The sequence below is a fragment of the Medicago sativa genome, chromosome 6 (assembly GCF_051527215.1).
Source record: "Medicago sativa cultivar Bolivia chromosome 6, Bolivia_mono, whole genome shotgun sequence".
Classification (NCBI taxonomy): Eukaryota; Viridiplantae; Streptophyta; class Magnoliopsida; order Fabales; family Fabaceae; genus Medicago; species Medicago sativa.
The window spans coordinates 55924862-55941523 of NC_140754.1; the positions used below are offsets into that span (position 1 = coordinate 55924862).

Sequence of the window (16662 nt, forward strand, 5' to 3'; positions counted from 1 at the left end):
ATTAGAAACCAATTGTTTACAATCATTGTGAACTGTCCACATTTTGAGGAATTTAAAAGAGGAGGCAAATCTGACAGAGTCTGTTTTGAAGTCTAAAAGGATGGGACAGTGGCCAGCGGAGGTTTTAATTAGGGTGGAGCAAGAAATGGAGGTGCAGAGATCAAGCATATTATTGCTCACTATTGTTCTGTCTAATCTTCTTTTGATATGTCTTCTACCTAACCTTCTGTTGTCCCAAGTGTAGGTTACCCCTCTGGTAGGTAAATGAGTTAGGTCAAATGTATCTATCCAATTGATGAAGTCACCTCTCGTCAGGGATCCACAGTGTTCATGGGCACCCAAGACTGAGTTAAAGTCACATATGAAGGTCCAGGGAGCATTGTGTGAGTTTTGGAGGTTGTTTAGTTTGGTCCAGAGATCTCTTCTAGTCAAATTACTAGTTGAGACATAAACAACTGTGAAGAAAAGAAGGTTACTATTTACAAGCAGGTTGAAAGTGACTTGTTGAGCATCTTTATCAATAACATTAGGGTCAAGGTCGGAAGAACAGAAACACCAAAGATTAGGCTTAAGATTTCCTCTTTCATTGAAGGAAAAAAGCTTAAACCCTAATCTTGGGAACCAAGTTTGAGGGAAATTAACATATTCTATCCAAGGTTCAGAAATAAAAATGAATTCAGGTTTACGTAATAAAATGAGCCTTTTCAGGGCTAACCTTGATGGGGAGTTAGCTAAACCCCTTATATTCCAATAGAGGATCTTCATCTAAAAGGTTTAGGATTTACAGCTTTAGCTCTTATACTGTAACTGTTTCTAAAAGTTGTTTTCTTCTTTGAGTTTTTGTTCTTTGATCCAACCACTAATTGGAAACCATCACTACTAGCAAGTATTTGATTAATTTGGGGAGGATCAGTTTCAAGATACTTAAGAAGTCTAACCTCCGCATCCTCATTTTGTTGCATGTTTGCCCAGGATTGAGTAAGGAACCATCTGTTTTGGATCTCTACATCAGAAGTTTCTATTTCTGTGGTATTTTGTTCATTATCAACATCAGCATCACTATTTATGCTGCTATTGTCATCACTTCTATTCATTTGTTGTGTAGCATCAACAAACTCTGAATTCTGAGAACTGTCATCCTGATTATTGCATGCTTGCCCAGATAAATCATTATTAACCTCTCTTTCCAGCATTAAGTCTTCCTCCCTCATAGCTTGCCTGTGAGGATCTAACTCAGCATCTTTACTCAACAGGGCAAAAGAGTTATGCTGCACCAAAACCATATCTTTTGTTCCACTTGGACCAGCTTTATCACCTGCTAGATTATTGCTAGTTTTCACAGTTTCCACAATATCCTCATCCCTCCTAGAAGATTCCACAATGATAGGTTTAGAAGATACCTTGCCCTGTTTTGACTCATTCGCTTTTCTTTACCATACATCTTTCTTAGGCACATCAACATTTACTTTAGGGATCTCTTCTGTTGCCTTAGCATTAAATGCTCTCAGATTCTTACAGTTATCAACATGATGGCCTATCTTCATACAATGATTACAAAAATCTGGGATGTTTTCATAATCAAGATCAACAAAGAAGGAAAAATCTATCCTTTCCACTAGTACCTTGTATCTTAGAAATTGTGTGACATCCATATCAACAAGAACCCTTGCAAACAGGCCAAAGGTTCTCTCTCTTAATGATTTTGCAGAAGCAGAGTGAGTACATATAGGGGTACCTACACTGCTGGCAATGGAAAACATGATTCTTGGTCTCCAATATTCCTGAGGCAAGCCATAGATTCTAACCCATACTTGTGCAGAAATGCTATTAATTCAATTAGGGTTAAAATCTTTTGACCATGTGAATAGCTTCATAATAACAGGGTTAAGATTCCATTATGGAAATGATCTTACACGTTTGACATCTTCAAGGCAAGTAAAAGTGAGCTCATAAAAACCCTTACCTAAAGATGAGATTCCCCATCTGTTGAGGTCCTTCCATAGAGTAGAAAGTTTACCACGCAAGGCAACAACAGTGAGAGGGGTGGACCCCTTTGGCCAAATGATCCGTGCCTGAAGATTATATTACAATGTCTCTAATCCCACAAGATACCCCTCCTCCAAAATTGAAATAGAGTAATTATCTCCTTTTACGACCGCTTGAGCGAGCTGAGATGATGGAATATCACACAGATTGGATACAGCTTGGGCAAAAGTTTTTGATTGCTTGTGAATCATGTTGGTTGATTTAGGTTTTGTGTTTTGAGTAGTTTCAGTCTCCTTGAGGGTTTTCGAAGGAGTGGTGGTGGGGGAAACAGTGGTTACAGTGGTGGAACTATTTTGAAGATTTGGGTTAGGGTTATCAAAGATGGTTTTTGCGTGACCTGAAGTGATTGGGGCATCTATCAAGCATTTCCAAGGGTTTATTGATGATTTCATGATGATCGGTGAAAGAAAAAGGGTGGCGGTGGTTGGGAACAAGATTACCTTAGGTTGAAGAAAGCTAAGCTGAAGGTGGAAGGTGAACAGTAAAAAATCGCACTAGACATCTCTCTCTCACAGTAAACAATTAATATATAAAGCAAATACATAGAGACAATGAGCATAAACAGAACAATTTACAAAAATAAAATAAAATTGAACGCAGCAAGAAAAAACAACGGTGTTTTAGGCTTTTAGCATGCAACAACAAAATAAAAAAAATGTGTTTTTTAGAGGAGGAACATGTTTTTTTGTTTTAAAAAATAGAATAAAATGAAATTTACAAATTTATCATTTATCAAAAACAGAATTTAAGCACGCAACAACAGAATAAAAAAAACGTGTTTTTTAGAGGGGGAACATGTTTTTTGTTTTAAAAAAATAGAATATAATGAAATGTACAACTTTATCATTTATTAAAAACAGAATTTAAGCACGCAACAACAAAATAAAAATAAAACGTGTTTTTTAGAGGAGGAACATGTTTTTTTGTTTTAAAAAATAGAATAAAATGAAATTTACAAATTTATCATTTATTAATAACATAATTTAAATAGATAAATTTGGTAAAACACAAATTGGAGTAGGCTTGTTAACTTACTCCTTCATGTTTTTAGGTGGGAGTAAGTTAGCAACCCCCTTATTTTTTTTTGGTAGTGTTACAAAGTAACGAGGCAAAAAGAAAAAGAAAAAAAGGGAGTGGAGAAATTAATTTCCAAGCTTATCTCTCAGGATGAGAGATTCCATGCCTGACGGATGACAGTTCCAATGAGCAGAGCACCTTGCATGTGATCCTTCCTTAGCCATAAAATCTGCACACATATTTTGTTCCCTATGAACATGCACTAATGTTGTATTTCCATTTCCTTGCAAACCATCTATAATATGAAAGATGTCAGTAGCATAAGTGTGCAAGGTATGACCACGACCATTGTAACACCCCATTTTTCTCGTGATATATTTTCTATGTATCTAAATACATTTCATGGTATAAATCTCTGGTTATTATTTTAAGTGATTTTATTTATTTATTTTTCCAAAAACAATTAGTTTAGAACACACGTGTTTGATCTATATCATCTTATTATTTATGTTTAAAAGTATTATTTACTTTTCAAAAAATGACAAAAAGAAAAGAAAAAAAGGGACGCCTGGTAACATTTCTTTGGAAAAGAAGTGAATGCCTAGGAACATATTAGTTTCTTTAAAAGAAAAAAATATTAGTGGGCCTTAGTCTTCAAGCCTCCATGCCTTGGAGACAGTTGTATTATAACCCTAATCTTGACTATAAAATTTCACTTTTCTAGCGTCGCACAACATGATGGTTGTAACCCTAATTCCTCTATTAAGAAATGGACCAATATTCTATCATCCTGATGCACTTTTATCTATTAGCCAATTTTTATTCATTCGCCACAAGAAACCTTTTTCTACCCACCACTCTGGTGATCCAAAACTAGGGAATGCTTTTACAAGGGTCGAAAACTTCATTCTTATATCGATTAATTCTTCGATACTCTGGTGTATCGTCATCAACTATGAAAATTGGCAAATAATTGAGATGCAGACTCGTCAAACCGTTTGGATTCGTTGTTGCAGTCAAATTCTTATGTCGGTTGAACTCTCCGGTTCAGGTATGGGGTGAGAGAGAAGAGTTCGAGATCATGAGTGTAAATTAAGTGAGCTGAACGGGAAAATCGTATTTCCCAATAGTTCATTCGAGGCTTACCGCGATGGTTGTAGCCTGTTGAGCGAATAATTAATTAATGTGCAAATTTAAATGTGTGAGGTTAAAAGAGGAATTAGAATGATCAGACTACAATCAGCAGAATTCTATGAAATCTATATAGTATAGTAGATAGTATAGTAGAAAGAAATCAAATCTATTTCTTTCTACTATATACTATTACGGTATGGTAAAAATGGAATGTTTTACTTAAAAAAAAGAAGTTTAATATGGATGGACCTATTTAAATATTTCTTTTCATATGGGTATATCTATAGATATCTATGGAATGTGAATTCCATAGTGTCCACATTTTTTCTTTGTTTGATCTAATCTATTATATTTGTATTGGTTCCAATCAATCTGAAATAATCAAAAATACATTTTTATTCTTAATTATTTGAATTTTTAGATTTCACATTCTTTTCATAATCCCGATAAATAATAAAAATTGTGTGTGCTAATGCTTGATCTGACGCAATTATTTGGATTGATTAATTATTCAATGATTGATTATGTAATGTATACTTGAAAGTTGTTGAATTGAATTTTTGGTATGCCATATGTATACAATGACTATTTATATTGGAATGTCTGTCGGAATATGATTGTGTGTGATTGAAAATATGATAAGTGTTGATGAATGAGATGTTGAGTTTAGATGAATAAGCATTGATGTTATTCTTTAGATGACAAAGTAGTGATGTTTCAACTTACGTTGTAGATGACACTCAATAAAATTTTAGTTAAGATGTTGTCCAATCCCTTATATTCTATTTGATCCAGTTACACTTAGTTTCATGAAAATTAGTTTAATTTGAACCCCCACCATTTGTAAGTTCTCTAAGGATTTGTTTAATTCGAACTCCACCATTTGTTAGTTTTTTTTTATATAAAATTAAGCTATGGAACTAGTAGTCTTAGACATCTATTTCGGTACCTTTTACCATTTTTGTGTCGTTAAAGGGTGACATGTACATACACTGTGGAGGTTTAAGGTAAGTCTTGCCATCATAGATAGTTATACCTAATTCATTAGTAGGACACTTTTATGGTTACGTCTCAATTTTATTTGTAGTAGATAAAGGGTAGTTTAAGAATAAGAGGATATGGATTAAGTTATTAGTAACTCAAAACAGGCGCACATGTTGCTAGAATTACATTTAGTTTGTTTCGTTATTATACACAAGTGAATTAGAAACAATAATGAACTTAGGAAAATTGTTAGATTGAGGGGTAAAATGATTAATGTAAATGTTAATGTTAAAGATGTGAGTTAAGGAAAAAGCTTAATGGTACCTTAGACGTTTTAAAGAGAGATGCGAGTAGTACAATAAGGTATTAAATGAAGAGGAGTGAATATATTTATGTACAATGATGTGGCTAATGACGTTGTCTATAATATATTACAGAAGATGAGATGTACGATATATACTTTATAATGATGATGCAAATGACTATGCTTAAAATTGCTTGATGATGAAAATAATTATGTTGATTACAATTTGTGGTGCGAATGATGATGTATGTTCATGATGACGATGTTTTCTATGATGATGATGAGAGTGATGATGATTTGTGTGCTTGCATTAGAGTCGTGCATTTTAGGGAGGAGTCTTGCATTAATATGTGGACTATGTGTTAAGTGTATATGTGCAATACTTGCTGAATTTATTTCCTCGTGTTCATATAGAGTCTAGAGCATAAGTCTTGCATATGTGGGAGAAAAGTCCAGTAACAAACCTCTGGCAACTATGTGGGAGAAAAGTCCAGTAACATATCTCTGGCAACTATGTTGAGAAAAGTCCAGTAACATATCTCTGGCAAAACGATGAGTAGGTGTGGTACCACATTCATATAGGTCTTAGGAATGAGTCCACATGCATAAAAATTGATGACGATTTGTATTTGGTGAATATGTGTAATTGTGTGAGATAATGAAGGTGATTATATGTTGACGTTATTATGACGATGGTTATTGGTGACTATATGTGCTTTGACTATTTTGGAATTGAATTGTTACATGGTGTTTGTGAAGATTTTGGTTCTTAGGATATAATGATATTTTTTTAACTAATGTGGATTTAGTTGATATAGTATATTTGTGATGTGATACGACTTTGACTTAATTGCTTACGTGTTCTTCTCATTTATTTTATGCTATTACATGTTCTCGAAACTCACATCTTCGTTGTTTGTACTTGCTGGCTTGGCCCTGCGGTTGCGAAACCGTAGTCTTGTAGGTTTTGAGTCTTGGAGTCAAGAACATGCTTTCCATAAAGACTTGTCTTGTGTCGTCTGTTATTTTGGGGAAAAATACCGCTCTGATTGTGACACGGAAAAAGGGTTTTGCTTACTTATTTTGTTTTGTACAAGATAACCATTATGTATGATGTAAAAGAAAGTATTTTCAAAACCAAAAGATTTGATGTTAACAGTATTACAATTTTCAAGGAAGTGAAATGTGAATTATGTTTTTTTTATGAGTCATTGTGGTATCCTAAAATTTGTGGAAGAATTCTTATATTAATAGAAAAGTTTTTATTTGACATTTTCCGCTGCGAATCAAACTTCGTTTTCGAATGAATAATAGTAATATTTATTTTTGGAAATTAGGGTGTCACAACCATCAATAATCAGATCTACTGCTTCCAAATAATCACTCTCACAAATAATGTTGACATGACCTTATTTTAATATATATAAACTAGATTTCCGACCCGTGCACCGCACGAGTCTTATGATCTGAGATACATCCCGCTAACAATTAAATAGAGAAATTAAAATAAATAAATTAACACCATATTAGATAATATTGCACTGGTTACTAAAATATATCTAATAGTCAGTGTAGTCAAATAATCACATACCTAAGATTGTTTAGAATACTTCGTCATGACGAAGTTGGATGTAAAATCAGAATCTTCACCATCTTCTTCAATGATCAATATCTTCAAAACTTCTTTTGAATTAACTCTCGATACACAGCAACATACAATTGTCCATGAGAGAATAGAGGTGTTGGAAGATATACACCAACATTTTTAAAAGTCATATGGTACATCCTAATTTTCAAATGTCGATCGTGCGTATGCATTTCTGTGGAAATTTATGGCATAAAATTCAATTAATCAGTTTCATTGTTAATATATGCAACACGTGTATCTGCATCTGTAAAAATATGTGAATAATCAAAATAAAAATAATAAAATTAATAAAAAGTCCAAATAGATTCACAAATAAATTATAAGTCATAATAATTAAAAGATTAGATTACCTGAAATGAAATAAACGGGAATTTTCTCTTTACAATCAAACATAAGAGAATTGACTGTGAATAATCATAATAAAAGATACAAAATCATCGCAAAAAAATAAAGAAAAAAGAGATTATCACAGACATAATTGGTTATATAAATAATGAGCCAACATCCTCATTTTGGCTTTGTTGATGATGCTGCACCACTATCAAGCTCCAAATCATCAGTACCATTACAACTGTCAGATAATCTTTTGCCACCTTGTTTGTTGGTAGGAGTTGCGACCATGTCAACATTGCTACTCAAATCAACGCACTCCACTGATTCCTATTGCACAAAAAATAAAAAGTCGACTTAATAGAGCAGCAACTATATGACTGCATGAACCACAACGGTTCATCTATACTCTAAAGTCTAACTCACCTAAGTTGGGGGAAAGTTTGCTTTGCCATAAGGCCCACCAAGAGCATCAACAACAACATCCTTCGTAGACACCTGTCCATGCAGCAAGATAGCAATGTTAATCTTTAAGTAAACATTATAGATTATTATTTCCAGCCAAAACACCATTAATAAAAGAAACTACTTGAAGGCCTTTCAAACCTTAATGCAATAAACCTTGATATAGAGCAATATTTTGTATTTTTAAAAAAAGGCAACTGAATGAAAGAATTAACTTATATAGTTGGCTGAAAGTATGAATATCTCGATAAAAACAAATCACAACTACCAACCAAGGTTTTGAAACACGCATACGAATGAAATAACAACCAGGAATAAGAATGATAGTGAGCATTGGATGTATATATAAGCAAATAATTGAGGTGAAGTATTCGGTGTAGCTGCATAGGAAAACATAGAAATGTGTAGTTTTCATGTGGTTTATCAATCACTACTACAAAATATATATTTAACATCATGGGGGTTTTAGTTTGCACATCAGCAGAGAAAATACCTGAGAGAAAAGATACATATGGTGGCAATTTTGAAATTTTAGTAAACTTTGGAGAAGGTTTACACATCAGTGGAGAAAATGCCTGAGGGAAAAAAATACATGTCAAAGAGTTTTCCCATCAGTGAAATAATGCATGAGGGGAAATATAAACGCGGTGGCAATTTTGTAATATTACTAAACACTTTACATCTAATGTTTTTTCCATAAGTGGATATAATTAACTGAAGGGGAAAACAAATAATAATAATAATAATAATAATAATAATAATAATAATAATAATAATAATAATAATAAAATTAAATAAATCCCAATTTCTCTGTCTCGCGTTTTTCATTCTTTCATTCTAGATCTTCTCCACTCACCCAAACCTTAAATTCTTTGTTAGTCCCAAATTTGTTACATCACCAACCACCAATATCCCTCAATTTTTCCGTTCTATCCACCATGGATGAGTTTGGTGTTTTGACCGAGCGATATGGATTGAAACCCCAAGGTAAATCAGCTCCAATGGCTTCCATAAAGCGATCCACACCCACACCTCCCGCCGATTCTCACTTCCGATCCTTCCAATCCCAAAATGGATCCAGATCTCCTCAACATTCAACTTTCGATTTTGATTTCGGCGTTAAAACGCAGCAGTCAGGGGGTTTTGCGATGCAATCGATGAGATCTTTGGTGAAAACGCCAAATCAAAGGTCGGCAATGGAGTTTCGTTTGACGATGAACCGATATTCGGATCGCTTTCAACATGTTCTTTGTCGTCGCAGGTTTATGTGGATGATATATTCGGTGGAGTCAGTCAAAAAAATGTCAGTGTTGATGATTTACTTGGTGGATTGCATGCAATAAACTCAAAAAATTTGATAAAAAAATCTCATGATTTTGATGACTTAATGTCTGGGTTTGGTGGAAGCAGCGTTTCCAATAATGGGTACAGTTTTTTGTCTTCACTTCTTGTTTTTTGTCTTTATATTTAGAATTGAATTGATGTTGCAGCGAATTTATTCTAAAATTTATGGTAATTCACATGATTACATGTTAGTCTTTCTGGAATGTTTGGTTTACTAAGTTAAAAGATTAAAGGAGTAACTTGTACACATGCATAAACTCAGGAATTAATGTGTATCAAGTAAATTGCCTATGTTATTCTACTAACTTATTACGGCAGATAAGCAAGTGATTATGATCATAAATTTTTAGCTGTTGATTTATCTGCATATAGATATAGATAAAGTACTATGTACATGCTCTATTTCTCCTAATAAGCTTCCGATGGCGCTACTTTTCTATCTCCCTTTCAACCCAAAGGTATGATACCTGATACAACACTGACAAGAATGATTATTTGAGAAAATAGTATAGAATTGATTGTTTGTAATTAAATTGGTCGAAATATGCCTTTGAGTTGAAGGATTGTTATTACATACCGTCTGTTTGGATTGGTTTATTTGAGTTTATGTGTTGATGTGAGTTTTGCGAGACTGTTTGGAAGAATTTTTTAAAACAGCTTATGACATTGTTCGCAAGCTATTTTCTACTTATTTTCATAAGTTCTCCGAAATAGCTTATGAAAATTAGAATATAATTGTTTGTATGTAATTAAATTTGTCGAAATCTGTCTTCAATTTGAAGTATCGTTAATTAAATTCTCATCGATATATTTTTTATTCTGATTGAATTGATATATGATGGATGCAAGTTCTGTTCATGTCACATGGCTGTGTGGGTGTTATTTTTGTAGGTGTACGTGGTTGTTTCAGTGTTCTAATATTTGGTCCTTTGGTCCCATTTTGTTTGTTTGGTTGGGTGAATGCATATTGTGTGGTTGGGTGAGTAGATATTATGGGGTGTAAAAAAGAAATGTAGGAAAATCGGGAGAAATGAGGTAGCCCATACAAACCATTGAATCATATGTTTACATTAAAATGCATGTGTTTTATTAGCCACTTTGAACATCATGATTTTGTGTGATGTTGATTTTTACAGCCATGTATTCTAAGAATGATGAGATATTTGGTCTTGGTTTTCTTCATTGTCCTATTATTCATTAACTCGTGACTATATCTAATGACAAGAAATATTCATTTGTGCTTGAAATTAAGAAAAAAATAATGCCAAGTATTATTATCTAATCACTAATTGTCATATAATCTTGGTGAATGATTTTACTGTATCGAAATTCATGGTGACAGCCCCATTTTGAGCATTGTTGTCTTTGTAATTATTATCTAACCATCTAAACTCATTCATTGATTAATGAGTAGTAAATCAATTAACCATTATTGTTTGATGCAGGTTATTTTTGTGGCTTTGAAGAACCGAAAGCTATCACTACAAGCATACTTTTAGATAATAAAAGGATCACTACATGCATACTTTTATAATCAAAAGGACTTTTAGGTATGAATAAAAGGATCCTTTGATTGAGATCCCAGTTGAAGTTGAGGGTCCATCTCATCATTGTTATCATGTGAGAAGATAACTGGTTCTGTTTCTTCTATGCTGACGCGAGATTCAATCAAGAAGATAACTCTAGCCTTAGGCCAAAACAGTTCATTTTGTCGAGGGTTTGATAAGATTTTTCACACGCTTTTGGTCAGTTGATATTTTCCCTTACCCTTGCTTTTTAAAATAATCCAAATTGTGTCGTAATCTTTCGTATGTTGTACAGGTAAGTTTGAAGGAGAACTCTCCAGTTATTAGGGCTAAAGCTTTACGAGCAGTAAGTTTATTATCTTAGTTTTCTGTTTTCAAGTGAAAATGGGATTTAATATAGTTTCTTTGCCCTGCTTTTATCTTTTGTCTTTCATTTAATATATTAATATGATGAACAGGTTAGTATTATTGTAGAGGCTGATCCAGAGGTATTGGGTGATAAATTTGTACAACAATCCGTTGAAGGTAGGTTCTGTGACACTGCAATATCTGTTAGAGAAGCAGCATTGGAACTTGTATTGCTTCACATCCAGGTGTGGGTTTTAAGGTATGTGTCAAAGGCATATGTTCATGCCTTGCAAACTTCATGGCTGTTACGGAGACACTCACGCTTAGGGTTGTTGGATTGTTAAAACAAACTTTCAAATTTGTACTGCAGTATTTTGAGAAGATTACCAAGAGAATCAAAGAGCCTGCACAGAGATAATTTCACGTGTTACTGATGATGAATCGAGTATCCAGGTACTTTGAAGTTCCTGCTTGAACCTCTAAATTATGTATCTAAGTATTTCAAAAACGTTGTAGATAAGTGTTACTGATGATGAATCAAGTATTCAGGTACTTTTAAGTTCCTGCTTGAACCTCTGAATCATGTATCCAAATTTTTCAGAAACGTTGTATCTAGCTGTCAAGTATAATTTATGCCATTAAGTATTTGGGGATTTACATGCTTCCTCCCCCATCGTGGTATTCTTTTAGTGGGTGTTTGTTTCAAAGTTATATGAATTTATTCCTGGAAATTCGAGCTTGGGAATGCAACATTCCTATATTTGGTACAAGTTTGTTGAAAAAATACTTTGTATTACTTATTCCCACTAGTGTAGATCAGACATGCTTTTCCCAGGTTCTATTCTCCTGTCCTAATAACTTCTTATCTCACTGGTTTGTAGCTGCTCATTGGTCTGACAGATTCATGATGTGACAATTATTCATTATGGAGTAATTGACCAGAATGAGATGTATACTAGATGGAAAGTGTCATATAATCAAATAAATTTTTGGTTTCATGTATAGTAGCTGCTCACTGTCACATCTGATTTCTCATGTTCGATCTTGAATTTTAGCTTGACCTTATGAGATTTCATGCATTTTCTAGTCATTTTATATTTTTGTTAGATGACTCTTTTCAAAACCATATTATTTGCTTTGTTTTACTTTCATGTTGATGTTATTGTTATTTGGTAAAGTATGTTTCATCATAGAATAACTAAGTGATTAGTTTGATGTCTTTGCTTTATGATACAGTGGGACGATTAGTTTGATGGGATTTTATTTTCTAAGTGATATTCAAAGCTTGCCACTTGCATGGGATTTTATTTTCTGAAACAGTTCTTTACTTTACTTTTTCTGTAGGAAGGATCCAAAGAGAATAGCTGACATCTTTAATTCAACAGAGAATGAAGAATCTTGCACAACTTACAATATGTTGAAGGTACAATCAAATCACTCGCCATTATTTTAGTTCTTCATCTAATCTTAGGGAAGTTAAAAATGCGCATCTGCTACATTTATTATCATATGGTAGTTCATTGGACTTGAAAGAAAAGGTAGTTTATTGGTATTATGTTTATGATTTATTGTTGAATATGTGTTCCTATGTCAGTGTGATACATTACTTGATATTCAGAGATGATTCTTAGTTTATTCTGTTGAAGTATTTATGTTGCAAGATAATGATTTCAGGTTTCGCGGCACCTGTTTAGATGGACAAAAGAAGTCTCATACGCATATTATTATGAACGTGCCTTAACGAATGGTGTACTCAGTATACAAAGAGGAACAGATCATGGGGTGATGATGTATATGCTTCCTTTAGGTATTGGGGTTTCCAAAGCTAAAACTGGACATAGTTGGGGAAATCCAATAATGATTCTGCTGTGGATTTTATTTTATTTTTTTGTTTGAAATTTCTGCCTAAAGTTGTTTTATTGGATTATTTCTAGCTATATTGTATGCTTATGCCTCTTTTATAGATTGGAATATTGAGGATTGATTATGTAATATCCAATTAGATAATATAACTTTTTTTTTGCATTAAAATTATCCATAATTTGTTTTCATTTTATTACTATAAAAAAAAAGCAGGGGTCAAACTTATTTGATAAGCCATTTAAAAAAAATATTTAGAAAAAAAATTATTTCACTTCAGTGATTTAGAAAACTGATGTGAAATATACATATTTCACTTCAGTGTCAATCGTTTAACTGATGTGAAAACTGTTGGGGTAAATTTCAAAGTGAGTCTATTACAACAGTGCAAGCGGACCTGATGTAGAAATTCAAGATTTCACATCAGTCGCAACCTGATGTGAAAGGATGTGGACTTACCACATCATATCACTTTACATCGGTTACAAACTGATGTAAAAAGTCATTTCCAACTGATGTAAAAAATCATTTTTGTAGTAGTGAATAGACAAAATTGATTGTACTTCATTTTGTTGGGTTTGATTGTCAAGTTTCTTGAATAAAGAAGGAGGTTAGAAAATGTCAGTTATTGGTGATTATGTCCCACATCGCTTAGTTTAGTGAAGCAAGGGGAAGACCAAGGCTATATATTGAACCTAGTTTCTTTGTTGTTAGATGCACCAGTCAGTAGAACTTTAAGCTTATATCTGACTTAGTTTAAAAATTTGCTTTGTGAGAGTGTGCGTGTACTGTGCAACTGCTATGTCTTATTCAAGTGCAATGAAGTTTGACATAGAGAAGTTTGATGGAAGAATCAACTTTGGCTTATGGAAAGTACAAGTCAAGGATGTGAGGATACAATCAAGATTTCACAAGTGTGGAATGTCTGGGCATTTAAAGAGAAATTGTCTAGGTGGAGAAGTACCTGAAAAAGACCCCGAGGTAAGTGCTAGCAATGTCTCCCTGGTTCTGGGAGAGGATGATTATCTTATCTAGAAGATAAAGTGTGTCTTTATGGTATTTCCGCTATACCATGCAAAAGGACAAGTTATTGCTAGCGGATTCAGAACAACAGATGGGCATTGGTTGGCATTGATAAAGGGTGTGTGGTGAGATATGTCGATGGCTGAACAACTTCCTGAAAGCCAACATGGGAGTTGCACCATAATCTTTCAGCAAGGTTTCGACGTGAAGAAATTCTTGGAATGGTTCAGTTTCAAGTGAAGTATACTCTTTATGGTGGAGTATGATTGTCGGTATAGACAATGGAAGCAGAAGATGAAACTCTTACAATCTAGGTGGAGATTGTTGGGTTTGATTGTCAAGTTTCTTGAATAAAGAAGGAGGTTAGACAATGCTAGTTATTGGTGATTATGTCCCACATCGCTTAGTTTAGTGAAGCAAGGGGAAGACCAAGGTTATATATTGAACCTAGTTTCTTTGTTGTTAGATGCACCAGTCAGTAGCACTTTAAGCTTATATCTGACTTAGTTTAAATATTTGCTTTGTGAGAGTGTGGGTGTACTGGGGTATTGGGGTGAGAGTGAGAGAAGTCTATGTGTTGTAAAATTTTTCACATAGTAATAATTCTCTTGTTATCGGTTTAGACAATGGTCGTGGTTTTTTCTCTGGTTTTGGAGTTTCCATGTTATATTCTTATATAGTAGTTGTGTTTATTTTCTTCTTCAGCCCTGTTATTTCCCAACACATTTTACAAAAATAGGAGGAAGCAACCGTACAAATATATAGGTCTGCTTATTGCTATGATATTTGAATTTCAAACAGCCAAATACTTTGGAGCCAATTTTTTTTTAGGGTTAACTCATTAGCATTAAGTGCTGCTAATTTGGCTCCAAATCTTTAGGGTTAACTTGTTGCAAACCTAATAACTTTAAGGAATAAGTGATGATAAGTGATCTGTCTTGTTTATCAATTTGTAATTTTTCTTAAAATTAAATATTGGTTAAACATTTGTAAAAGAAAATAATAAATAGTTCAAAACAAGTTAAAACTGGTTTTTAAATTATGTTTGGTCAACTGAATTAGTTTAAATTTGTGATTCAATTCATAAACAATTTAATATGGTTTAGTTTTTTATGCTCCCTAAAATTGAATGGCGAGGATTATTTTAGCATGTCTATAAATATGAGATGAAAGCTCTCATTACCTTTCTCTTTGTCGTGAACTCTCTATATCTCTCTCTCTATTTAGAATTTTTTTCCCCCTTTAAGTAATGGTGAGTGGTTATAAATACATGTCTTCCTTAGAGATGTAGGGAGAAAGTTATTGGCATTTTTGCAAATAATTTCTCTCTCCTACGATTTTTTAGAGATGAGATGAAAGCTCTCACCTCTCCTTACATTTCTCTACGCGGTGAACTCCCTCTGTCTCTCTGTATTAAAGTTTTTTTTTTTCTTTTGATTTTATGATAAAATTGATGTATTTAAGTATGTGTTTAGGTTGACGGCATCAGAGGCTCGGATAAACAACATAAACACAAAGCATTAACATTGTCATACCCCAATTTTTGACCTAAGGATCCTGCATTCATACATCGACACGTGTCGTTTGACCCTGATCAGTCTTTGACTTTTCAGTGAAAAATTCGGCAGAGAGGTATTTCAAAATACCTCATTTTTGGTTCCGAGTCGGACTCTTTTCTCTCTTTATTTTAGTCTTTATTTCCATCTTTTATTTTTTTATTAATTTCAATTTCAATCTTTTATTATTTTAATTAGTCATTATTTCTTTTCGTTCTCTTTTTAATTACTACTCTTTTTTAGTCTTTATCTCTTTTGTTTATTATTTTATTTTGAACATTTTCTTTTATTCTTAATTAGTTCTTCTTCTAGTATTTATCTATTTTGTTTATTATTTTTATCTTTTGTCCGAATAATGTCCAAGAAGTTGGTCCTGATTCAACAAATCCAGCCTGCGCCTGCAATTCCAATCCAATTCACATTTCACCTGTAGCAATCTCATAGGAACAGAAACACTTTAACTCATTCCAATCCGAAGCCAGATTTTTTGCCTCATTTTAACAAACCCTAATCCCAAACCTGAAGCCTATCAATACACACATGCAGGATACAACAAGGGGGCGAATTCACAACCAAAACCTGCAACACGAACAACACAAATTCACAGTACCACAATCAACCAATTCACAAACCAAAAATACACGGAAGTCCCATATCGCAACAGTCCCTCGTTTTCCAACAAATCTAATTGATACCAACCGCATCCCAATGGCCCACACAATCACAGAATAGTCACCAAAATCACGCCAAACCAGTTCAGACAACAATCAAGCCGGTTCACACGAACACACAACCACATCGGTCGAAAGTCTCAGTTCCAAATCGGCATCTATTCACAAAAGGGCAAAATCAAAATCGAAAAAGAAGAAGGGAGAAAAATCGGAGTTGGACACCCACAGACCAAAACGAAGCCGTAACTCAACAAACCATTCCAACCGGTCATCAGGCAACCCCAAATTCGAAAAATACTCCAGAACTCAACACAAAGAGGTAGTATTTCTAATACTCTTAGATTTAGGTTTCAGTTTTAAGCTTTTGAAAGTTTTCTTTCTTCAATAACAGTGAGAAGAATAGGGT

General features: G+C 33.6%; 2 long non-coding RNA genes and 1 pseudogene across 2 annotated transcripts; all 3 read left to right on the forward strand.

The window, feature by feature from the left end:
• Window positions 1–8833: 8833 nt before the first annotated feature.
• On the forward strand, window positions 8834–9399 carry LOC146915782 (uncharacterized; annotated as a pseudogene).
• An 860-nt stretch (window positions 9400–10259) lies between these two features.
• Window positions 10260–11394, forward strand: LOC146915783 (uncharacterized). The gene is made up of 3 exons (XR_015014762.1): window positions 10260–11017; window positions 11094–11144; window positions 11257–11394. It is a non-coding gene; the product is annotated as an uncharacterized LOC146915783 (long non-coding RNA).
• Window positions 11395–11562: 168 nt separating this feature from the next.
• LOC146915784 (uncharacterized) lies at window positions 11563–13177 on the forward strand. Its single transcript, XR_015014763.1, has 3 exons — window positions 11563–11599; window positions 12491–12569; window positions 12821–13177. It is a non-coding gene; the product is annotated as an uncharacterized LOC146915784 (long non-coding RNA).
• Window positions 13178–16662: the final 3485 nt, after the last annotated feature.